This window comes from Chinchilla lanigera, unplaced genomic scaffold, assembly GCF_000276665.1.
Source record: "Chinchilla lanigera isolate Chin_1 unplaced genomic scaffold, ChiLan1.0 scaffold00002, whole genome shotgun sequence".
Lineage (NCBI taxonomy): Eukaryota > Metazoa > Chordata > Mammalia > Rodentia > Chinchillidae > Chinchilla > Chinchilla lanigera.
The window spans coordinates 25,094,605-25,106,312 of record NW_004955403.1 but is presented as its reverse complement, the minus strand read 5'-3'; the positions used below and the strand labels follow the sequence as shown (position 1 = coordinate 25,106,312).

Sequence of the window (11,708 nt, the reverse complement as noted above, 5' to 3'; positions counted from 1 at the left end):
AGCGTCGGCGTGAAAAGTTCGGTTCCCGGGGCGGCCTGGGGCGGGGTCGGGGAGGCGGCGGGTCGCTGCGGAGGTCGCCGCCTACCGCGCACCTGTGTGTCCGTACCCGGCCGAGCGGTGCGTTTCCTTTGAAAAGTCTCGCCTGCGGGACGCCTTTAGAGTGGTTCCGTGTGACTGAAGGAGGGGCCGACGAAGAGCACTGACGAAAAGTCTGATCGCTTAAGAGAGGAGGACGGTCGAGGTGATTTTTCGCAGCTGCGTTTCCAAAATTGCTCTGGCTTGCTGTTTTGACTGCGCTACCTAACATTTTCTTAATCTAGTTTGCATCGGTTTTAAAATACGCTTTTTCGTTTTGTACCGTGGGCCCGGTGGCTAAAGGCAAATATCATAAATAGTAATGTTCTGTGGAACGATTTCAAGGTAGAAGGGGTTCTTTCTAGTCTTAAGGTTTAGAAATTCTTCCTTGACCCTTGGGGAGCAGGTCAAAAGTTCACTCCAGCAAGACCGGAGCAGGCCGGCTCTTTCCGTCCTCAGGGCTGCTCCGCCGCACACCTCTCAAGGATTAACTTTTACCTGCTAATCTGCCCGCTACGATGTGTATGTTAAATTTATAGTAGTAATTTTGTGTGTGTGTTCTATCCTTGCATAACAAAGATTATTACTCAAGCTTGCCTTGAATTTAGACAAAAAGCCATTAAAGCGTGTATTTGTGGGTTTTGTAATGAGTGCTGTGCTTCAAAAGATGCTTTACCGTTTCTCTCCCCCTCCCTCTTTTTCTCTTTCTCTCTCAAACCTCCACTGAGTCCCTGTAATTAAGCTGCCTTACTAACGGGCCAAGATTAGTGCCTCCGAGACTGTATCTCCTTTTGTTCTATAAGCCTTGAACACGTTAGGATGGATACATGTAGTCATGTTTATGCACCATATAGACTTTTTCTCTACTGCATCTTAATAATTTTCTTTGAAACTTGACTTTGTGCTTATTTTGCTTTTTATTTTGGAAAATTTCAAATAAATATGCAAAATACAGTGGTATAATTTAAAAATAGGGTGTTGAATCATCTTGAACCCGTCATACAACTTCACAATCTATCAATGGCCTGGCCGGTTTTATTTCAGCTGTACCCCCCTCCACGTCTCCCACTGCCATTTTAAAATCCCAGACGTGATAACAAAGTTTCATTTGTAAATATTACAGTGTGTTCATTTTTTTTGAACAAAAAATGTAACAAGGTACCATGAACTTGAACAAAATTTGTAAACTCATAGGAATTAGTTATCTGTCATATTAGTCAAAGGGAATGTTTTGGAAATTTAGAAAACCTCCAAATTGCTGCTGTTGTTTGACTGCTTCCCTGACCTGTGTAGATGGCAGGAGCTGGCTCAGACTGACTAATGGGTGCTGGCTATGGCTGTATAGTACCGGGTTCAGTCCTTGTGGTCTTCGTAGAAACGAAGGGATTTTCTTTTAAAAAGGAGGCATCAGATGAAAAGGCGAGAGTGCTACCTGCGGATGGATAGTCAAGGGGTGTTTTCCTTTTGAATTGTCTTGGGATCAAAATCTCTATTGGAACTCCAGTTTTAATGATGGTGGTGTGCTGAATTGTTTGAAATAATTTATCTACTATAAAAATGTTCTAATGGAACCTCAGTGTCTACTGCAGACTTCCTTATTTTTTTTGTTTTTTTCTGCCAGATCTTTTATTGGGCTTTGAAATGCCACTGACAGGCTCACAGTCATTCATTCTGAACCACAATACTTGTGATGACAAGTTCAGATGCTCAAAGGAAAAAAAATTCACAAGGGATTGCTCAGAGAGAGCCAAGCTCTCTCTCTACTCTGAAAGAAGTAATGACATTGTCATAGGGACAACCTAGAATCTGTCTATTTTATATATAAAACAGGGATCATCACTCTTTTTGAAACTTTATTATTAGTGATGTCTTTCTGGCAGTATCTCTTTCAGTTCACCATCCAGGCTGCAGTAGGTATGTCATCAGACACCTCTGCTGCTTTATGATGTTAGCTAATTATTTCGTGGATGGGAAGTGGCTATAGAACCAGCCACATGGGTGAGTGTTGCAGCAGGTATTGTATTTCTAGCTGTTGGATTTGAATTAAACTCATCAGTCATCAATAGTCTTCTGAAACAACTGGTAACCAAATGCTGGTTCAAGTTTTATTATTCTTGTAGTAGACAATGATTATTCACAAAATGGGTTGTTTTCTGTGTGATCTCTTAGACCCCACTCTGGACAGCGGCAGTGAAGTTGTTCTCTTAGAGTCTCCCACTGAAGAATGGAAAGGAGTGCCTGCTCCTTCTCTCTTCTTTGGTTCCCCAGGGTGTGTGCCTTCCCACAAGCCCAAGAGTAGAGAAGAGGTCTGCCCACGCACCTTTCTCTAGTTGTGCTGTGGTTGGGGCAAGGCTGTGAGTTAATATTTTCTTTTGTAACTTGAAACATTCATTTTGAAAAATACAAGCATTTTGGTGCCTGTATTTCTAAAAGTATATGATTATAATCAACTGTAAAATTTCAGCTAGGCTTGGACAGCAAGGTAGTGATTATATGATCTTACAAAATCAGGAATTAAGCAACTCAAAGGAAAGTAGTTTTGATTTGGTATACACTGTATAAATTTACTAGTTAGAAACAACCTACTAGAATATTAAGTTCCATTCTTAGAAATAACCTACTTTGGACAGATCAAAGAAAAGGTCTGAGCCCAGTATGGTGGCGCACACCTGTAATCCCAGCACTGGGGAGGCTGAGGCAGGAGCCTTGCTGCGAGTTCAAGGCCAGCCTGGGCTACAAAGGGAGCTCGAGGTCAGCCTGAACTGCATAGTGAGACCCTGTCCTAAAGAGAGGAAAAAAAATAACCAAAGGTCAGACTTTTGATTTCCAAGATTCCCTCAAAGGGTGTGTGTGTGCTCAAGAAACTAGTAACATTTAAAAATTTACTGTGTAATTTGAGTAAATCATATTAAATTAAGTCCCATACACGTTTCTTGAGGGCTCCTTTGTGTAAAAGTCTGTGTTTTTTTCTGAGAATACAAAGACTGATTAGGCATGCAGAGTTGGAGGGGTTCTGATATAAGACGCTGAAAATGTACTAAATGCTTGGAGACTTCTGTTTTCTGAGTGAATAAGGAAAAATTGCTGTTGCCCTGTGAGCAGGTGAAGGAGGCCTCCCGGGCTAAGAGCAGCGAAGCTTGTGCAGGGAGGGAGAGAGATCCTGGGAAGGTGGCCCCCGGAGAGCAGGGGCTGGAGAGGGTTTGGAACTGGGTGGGGTGCGTCGGGGAGAGTGGTGTAAGAGGATGGAAAGGCAGACAGGGCCGTATGTGAAGTTTAGGAGCTGTGGGGGGCTTTCAGGCAGGGAGGGGAGCAACCTGACTTGATTTGTCATCAGCAGTGTGAGATCCTTGGATCAGTAAGGATAAGGATGAGACTGGGGGGGCGTGATTAGAAGTAGGAGCATGAGCTGAAGCTGTTGAAGCCGTCATGGGGAGAAAGGATGAGTGCTGTAGCAGAGGGTTTCTCTCTTTAGCTGCACTGTACTCTCACACCCTCGGGGCTGTGATCCCAAGGAGGATACCATCAGTATGCTGCAGTCCAGAGGACGTTCTGAGCCCAGGCATAAACTCTCAGGCCTCTGTGTGGAGCCACAAGCTCCTCCATCCTGCAACTCCTGGGTTTTCCCCACCTGTCAGTTCCTGTGTGTTCCCCTCAGTTCAGAGAGCGGGTAGAAAATCCAGAGTAGTTTAAACATGGACCTCATTCTTTTTCTTTCTTTCTTTCTTTTTTTTTAAGAGCAGAATATATTTATTGAGAGAAAGCAAGCTCCTGTCCAGGAGAGGGACAGAAGCGGGGCCCGAGTGGGTTGCCCAAGACTCTGTCTTTTCTAGGGACTTTTATAGAGCAAAATCATGAGGTGAGGTGAGGTGGGTCCAAGGTAAGGGAAAAATGGAAAATCACAAGGTGGTCATGAGGTGGGACAAAACTACGGTCAGTTTATAAGAACTGTTCAGGTAAAACTGAGTAAATTGGGATCAAATGGGGAAGCGAGTCACGCAGCAAGCGGGCATGAATATGGAACAGGGGCTTTTCCTGTAAGGGGTTGAGTCACTGACTCTTCAAGGTGATTGCTACCTCTTTAGAATATCAGTCCCTGATGTTCATCCCTAGGGAGGTGTGTGGGTGCATTTGTTTAGTCTTTTGTCTTGAGGGCGGACCTCATTCTTAAGCTTGCCTCTCACACTAAAGTCTCAGAATTAAGTCTAAACAAAGATCCAGGATGCATTTAACGTTTTATTAACTTCAGCTAGTCATAAAAAAATTTTTATGCATTACCTCATTCTGGCTTAAAGAAATTTTAAACAAAGGTGTGTCAGTTTTAACATAATAAGGCTTTTAAGGTAAATTTCTAATTCTAGGCCTGGCCTAACAGTAACGAAGAGGTTTTGCAAAGATTTATATATTTTATTGCTTTTAATTTAATTGTGATTCTGAGCACACATTTGTTTACTTTTTATTTGGAAAAGAAATTGCATTTAGAGATAAATTTGCCAGTTGTTACTAAGTCTTTTAAAGGCTCATAAGAGCCAGACATGATAGTGCATGCTTATAATCCCAGTACTTGGGAGGCTGAGGCAGGAGGATCACCATGAGTTCAAGACCAGCCTGAACTACAGAGTGAGAACCTGTCTTAAAAAGAAAAGTAAAGTAAAGAAAAGAGAAGAAAAAAGTTTGAGTATTTTGTTATGTAGATCATGTATTTTGGAGTGAAAAAACTGGTAGTTTATTATATGCAAACTATTTGTTATAAGTAATTTTACACATTATCATTCTAGTTAACATATCTCAAGCAGTGATGGTTTGAACACCTTAAAAATAGAAATTTTATCTCGCTGGTGGTGTGTACCAGTAGTACCATACTTGGGAGGCCCAGGCAAGAGGATCAGTTGAGCTCAATAGTTTGGGGCTATCCTGGGCAACATAGCAAGACTTCGTTTCAAAAAAAAAGCAAAAGTAAAAATAGAATTTTTAATGTCTGAGGTACGCTTTAACAGAGTTAACTTGAAACTTGAAGGTTGTATCATTCCACTTCATTTGTATGTTTGTTAAACCTTTGTATTATAGCTGTGGACATGATATAATTACACATATTTCTTAATTTAGGTAACTAAGTATCTAGTTTATAGTTTATCTCAATGAAGAATAACAAGACACATTGACAAAACACAAGCTGTTGATTTAATCCAGTGATATAGTATATTATAATAATACCCATATCTATATGTTTAAGAAGGTTCTGTTCCATGAATCACAGTTACTGGGGGAGCTGTTTTAAACAGTTGCTCCCATCTCTCTTTATAGCAACTAGTAAGGCTGGACACTGCCAAGGGCCAGACCTAGTGTTACCCTTTGGAGAATTTGAAAGTGATGTAAAGAGGTGAGGAGGGTCCATCTGAGTCTTCCGGGTTGAAGGTGAGGGTAAACCCTCCCAAGGGTGCAGACTTAGCTGCTCAGAAAGTCCACAGCATGGTGATAGACTTGCCAAGCAGACCCCATGACTAAGAGGTTCTTACAGTGTTGGCAATATGAATGCATGCCTCTGTGCTGGAGATTCTAGTCTTAGGACTCAAACACAATAAAATCACTCTCTTCTCAAGTGAGTAGAAAGGCTGTGAGGCATAATTTTCTAAAATGAGAGCCCATCTTGGATATGAAATGGCTTGTGTCTCTGCCCAGGATGTCCTCTGGCCCCTCCCCAATACACGTGCTCAGAGTGTGTGATGTTCCTTAGTCTCTCTCTAGGGCTCGGATGCTGGTGATCAGGAGCAAGGCCAAAATAGCCTCCTTTCCCAAATGGAGGGGTCCCCGCAGGCCTCTGAAGGCTTGCCAGGGTGGTTAAGGCGTGAGCCCGGTCTGCGGATTCCACCTTCTCACCACTTGTGGCAGCTGTAGGCTTCTGTCTTCACAGTGAGCCCCAGAATGCCAAGGTGAGCAGGCTGTTGAAAGCAGCTCTCCACTATGGTGACATTTCCTCGTCAGTGCTTCCGTCTTGTAGCATTTTCCATCTCCTCTCTCTGCCCCTCTTCTCCGGTGTTCCATAGACCCCTGCCCCTTCAGTGCTCCTGCCCCTGCTGCTGCTACCCCCTGCTTTCCCTCCAGGGTTGGGGCGGCTTTTCCTTGCAGACCTTTGCAGCAAAAGATTAGGATTCCATTTCTGTCTTCTACTTTTAAATAGATTTTTTTTTTATCCCCTAGAATTTGTTGGAGGCAGAACCTTTCTTTATGTGCCCGTTTCCAGGATAGCAGGGCCAGCATTGTCCCACTAAGGAAAGTTATTTTCAGAAATTCCAGGTGACCCCCTCCAACACCTCGTCCACCACGCCTGGAAGTGAACTTCCTGGGCCCAGGATCCTTTTCTGACACATTAATGCTGAAAAAGAGGAGGAAAAAAAGCCTACGTTTTTATAGAGAACACGATCATTGATTTGATTTTCAAAATTTATTTACAGAAGTCCCTACCTTGGTCATTTACCCCTTTAGGATGCTTTCTCTTGGGATGGATCTGCGGACTTTTTTTTCTTTCCTGCAGTACTAGGGGCTGAATCCATGGCCTTTGTGGTAGCTACATCCCCACTCTCACCTCATTTTAAGATTTTTAAATTTTGAGACAGGGTGTTGTTAAGACCCTGTGTTACCCAGGCTAGGCTGGCATTTGTGACCCTCCCGCCTCATTCTCCTAAAGTTGTGGGAATACAGGCATGTGCCACCCCGCCATACCCAGCTAACCTGCAGACTTTCTGAGTCCTCTGTGAGCCAGAGCTGCCAGCTGGGTGCTGCACAGCACCGTGAGTGTCTGCTGTCACTTCTGTTCCTGCCACCACCTCACTTTCTTTCTTCTTTGTACTTTGGCTTTGAGTGACACCTTCTGAAAGGGGCACCTGTGCTTTAAGACCTACTCATTTTCCACCTTGGTTTCTTAAGACTTCTGTCCTGCGTGGTGGCCCTCAATGGTGTTTCAGCTGGGAGATGCTGAGCTTGCTGGAGGTGGGATGGGCCTACAGGGGTGTGCAGGGAGAAGGTGGAAGTGTGGGAGAGGACACATGTCAGGATGAGGACCTGAAAAATAGCATGAGTGGAGGAGCAACGGTTACTCCTTAGAGTTGGACCTCCGTGGTTTACGTGAGGTTGGCAGGAGTCTGGCCATGAGTCAGGTCCTTTTCTTGGAAGCTCTGTCTACCTGTCTGAGAGGGCTGAGGTGGGGATGAACATTCTGTATTCTGTCTTCCATCTCATAAAGACCAGGAGGATTAAGGGCTCTATCTGATTATCCTGTGGTTCCTCCAGGGAATGGTTCCAGTGTCCTTTGGATATTAAAGTCCAAGGATGCGCACGTCCCTTAAATAATACATGGCATAATATTTGCATAGAATGTATTTCTGTCTTTCCACATACTTTAAATCATCTCTAGATTATATATATAGAGTGTAAATGCTTTGTAAATAGTTGCTATGCTATTTAAGGAATAAGGACAGGAGAAAAGTCTGTACATGTTCAGCACTGATGAAGTTTTTCCTCTGAACATTTTAATCTGTGGCTGGCTGAATCTATGGATATTGAACCTATGACTAAGAACTGTCCAGTAGATATATATATATATATATATATATATATATATATATATACTGTCCAGTATATATATATATATATATATAATATATATATATATATAATATATATATACCAAAAATCAAAAACATACCCACCTACCAGAATCCCGGTTGCATGATTAAGTAGGTACAGACAGCTAATTTTTTTTTTTTTTTTGGATACTGGGACTCTAACTCAGGACCTTGCCCCTACCAATGGCAAGTCAGTCTGCAGTAAAGCTTGTAAGGGTTGATACATTGTGTCAAATTGAGAAGTTTAGAAGTTTAACTCAGCAGGGGCGGAGGGTCCTCACTTTGTAAACATCCTGAACCTGTAGAAGAGAGAGCCTGGAGATGGTGTGGGTGGGTAGCTGGCATACAGTAGAAGGGAGAAAAAGAGGCTTGCTTCCTCCTGCCCTTTTTGCTCTTGATGCTTTTGCTGTCTTCTGCTGCCTTGAACTGTTGCCCTTGTGCTGTGCCCCCCTGCCTTGGAGCCAGCTGATTAGAGACTGAAACCTCCACAAACTGTGAGCTAAATAAATTTTTCCTTCCTAAAATAAAAAAAAAAGAAAGAAAAAGAACTGTCACTCATGGACCATTCACTTGGCTTTTTGAGTCTCTGTTGTCTTGCCAAGAAACCAGGCACTTGTGGACCCTTCTTGTGGGAGTGAACAAGCACTGCCATCCTTCTAGAAAGACATTCTCGTGCTTCATCTCATTGGTCACAGTTACCTCTATCCTAGACCTTTGTTATGTTGCCAGCATTCATCCAGGCCCTGGAATCTTTCTCCTTCCAAGGTAACATCCCCTGCCCTCTAGAGTCTGGTGATGCACCCCTCCCCTCACCAATTTTAGTTTCATCCGGATGGGCTTGGAAAGCCTTCTGACTTTGGAGTTACTATTGAGCTGTAGGAGCCTTGAGTAATCCTCCTCTTCCTCCACTTCTTCCTTGTCCCTCCTCTCTCTCTCTGTCTCTCTCTCTCTTTCTTGTGGGAGACTTTGTGACTAGTCTAATTTGTCAGGGTTGATCATTTTCCTTTCATTACAGTCTGGTTACTTTGCTGCAGGACTGTGTTTAATAGCAGAGTGTACAGTACTAATGTAGAGATGAATGCTATGCTTTAGAAGCCTGTTTGCTTCTGGATAATAGTGGTTACTTGTTTGCATCTTTCATTTTTTTAACCTATATCTTCAATATTTTCTCTTATTAATATAAGGGACATTCTAGAAAGCTACTTTTTATACCATAGGCTTCTTCACTTTATTAAATATTTGCTAACCCTACTTCAGATTTAAGAGGGATGAAGGAGGGAGAAAAGGAAGAATTAACTTTTACTAATGCTTGGTATGGGTTAGAGATTGTTCTAAGCACTTTATATAGATTGTCTCACTCGATCTCTATAGAGAAGTGCTAATATTATTTCCACTTTATAAAAGGGAAGTCTGAGGTTCAAGGAGTAGACTTGTAGGAGCAAGTAATCGCTAATTATAACCCAGCAATCTAACTGAAGAGTGTGAGATGTTAACCCTTTTAAAATTGCATGTCATTTTTGCTGGGCCAAGTTAGGTTTTGTTCACTAGCATTTATATATACAAAATGGCCAGCTGTCTGTCTATCTATCTATCTATCTATCTATCTGTATCTATCTATCTATCTATCTATCTATCTATCATCTGTCTATCTCCTATTGTACTGTAACTTCTTTTGAAAGTTGAAAGTTGAAACAGAGACCTATTTATATTATGGTTTATGCAACTTGATTACAACAGGCATATATTTCTTAACAAATAAATTAAGCAGGGTTTTAAAGATGATACTGTGGTCTTACTATGTTAAGTGGGACTAGGAGTACTGCTTAGAACATCTATAGAACGACATGAAACTTTGGGTGACTTGCAAGCTCAGCTCTTGATGGAAAGAGTTTGAAAGTATAGCATCAGCAGATGACTGCATGATAGTGGCTGTGCCAGATGTACATTCAAAGTGTTATGAAAGAACAACATTAGAAAGTAGTGCATGGTAAGAAAAATTTTGCGAGCAACTGAGAAGTATTTTATTTTAGGAAAAAAGGCAGCATAAAGGGTATTGAGAAAATCATCTTAGTGATAAAATGGAATGTGGTGCTAGAAGGAAATGTAACACGTGGTTTGTTCCTATGCTGCACTTTTCTTCTTCTTCTCCTTCTTTCCCCTTCTCCTTTCATTCTTCTTTTCCTTCTTTTTTTTTGAGGATCCAGAATTAAATGACATTGTGTCTTCAGATTCTCTTAATAAGCAAATGATCAACATTATTTTTACTTGGTCTAATTTAATATATTGCTTCACCTAGTTTTGGTATGTTGTTTCTACACAAAAGTTTACATTAAAAATTTTAGATGGAAAGAATAATTTTTCTTGAATTTTCCTAAGTTTAAATGAATTAATTTGGGATGGTAAAGTGTATTTCCCTTACTTTTGATTTTGGCAGAATTTTTCTTTTTTTTAAAATAAACATGAGATATTCGTTCTGTAAAATAAATGTATTGGACTGTATGGTTTACATAGTAAATGTGTTGTTTTATGTTATGTAAACATAAAGTCTCTAAAGCTATGAAATTGCTTTTGAGTACAGCTTTGGCTATATGTCATATGCTTCTATATATAGTGTTCTCACTGTTTTGGTTAAATTAGTCTTCCTCTTTTGCCTAGTAACTTTCTGTTTTCGTTCTTAGAAATTGTGAGTTTTCTGTTGTCATTGATTTCTCATATTTTAGAGTAGTCAGTGTTGACTGTACATTTCCTAAATATCACATGAAAAGAAAAATTAGAGTAGGAAAATGTAAAACTTGAATTGCTAGAAGTTTAGAAATTCAAAATATTTCTAGCCCTCTCTCCATATTCACAGGACATTGCTTCCAGGACCCTTTGTGGATACAAAAGCTGCTGTGCTGAAGTCCCTTATATCAAATGGCATATATTTGCATATAACATATACACCTCCCATATACTTTAAAATCTCTAGACTGCTTATAATACCTAATAAAATGTAAATGTTATGTAAATAGTCATTATGCTATGTAATTTAACAAGTAAAGTTAAGAAAAATATCTCTACAGCGTGCATTTTTTTTTTTAATCTTTAAATATTTTCAATCTACAGTTGGTTGAATCTGAGAAAGTAGAAACTAGATACAGAGGCCAATTGGATGTGATTTTTCTTTTTTAAATTTGCTAACATCTTATTGTTGCCTAAAGAGATGAAGTTTTTGTTTCACAAAAACTTGAAAAAGGAATTTTTATACAATATGTGTATGTTAAATGTTATAATTAAATGTATTGTTCAAATATGTTTTTTATTTTAGGTATGTATTATTTGTTGAAGATTGTGACAACTATACTAAAGTCATCTTCCAGAAATTGAGTTTCTTATTATATTGCCAGTAGCTTTACCTTTATATATTTTGACTTTTTGGTATCGCATGTATCTTATTGTTGATTTTGCCTTTTATATACATATAAGTACACATATAGTTGTATACTTACATATATGTAATTCTATATATATACAATTTATACAGTTATAGCATTTTATATAAATTATGTAGTTATACAAACGGCTTTCTAGAAAATAAAACAGAAGAACATAGAGATGCTCATTATAACTGTTGTATTTTTCCTTGGTACATTTATTTTGTAATTAGCTATTTTTGTTAAAATATTTTAACTGCTAACTTTCCCCCTCTGATATGCTATTTTTAAAACCTGAACTATGAGCATTTGTTAATCTCCAAAAGGTAGTATATTTTTCTGTGGAAGCCATTAATACATCAACTTTTAGTAAATCATTTACATGGAACCAAAGTACTATAGTGCAACTCTCAAACGATCACTGTTATTTTTGGGTGCTTTCCTTTTAATCTTGTAACTGTAAGAATGGATTATTCTATGCATGAATGAACCCCAAGGAGAGACCTGGCCCCAAAGAGGGACACGGGGAGAAACATCACCATAGCTACAACTGCACAGCTGCAAGGAAGAATCCAAAGAAGATATGAGTTGGTAAAATGTT

General features: G+C 40.1%; 1 protein-coding gene across 1 annotated transcript in view; it reads left to right on the top strand.

Moving 5' to 3' along the window:
- Nucleotides 1-45: 45 nt before the first annotated feature.
- Stox2 (storkhead box 2) overlaps nt 46-11,708 on the top strand; it is a 234,401-nt gene continuing 222,738 nt past the window's right edge. The window contains exon 1 of the mRNA XM_013513105.1: nt 46-241. The gene's annotated coding sequence lies outside the window, so the exon portion shown is untranslated. The remainder of the gene's footprint in view (nt 242-11,708) is intronic.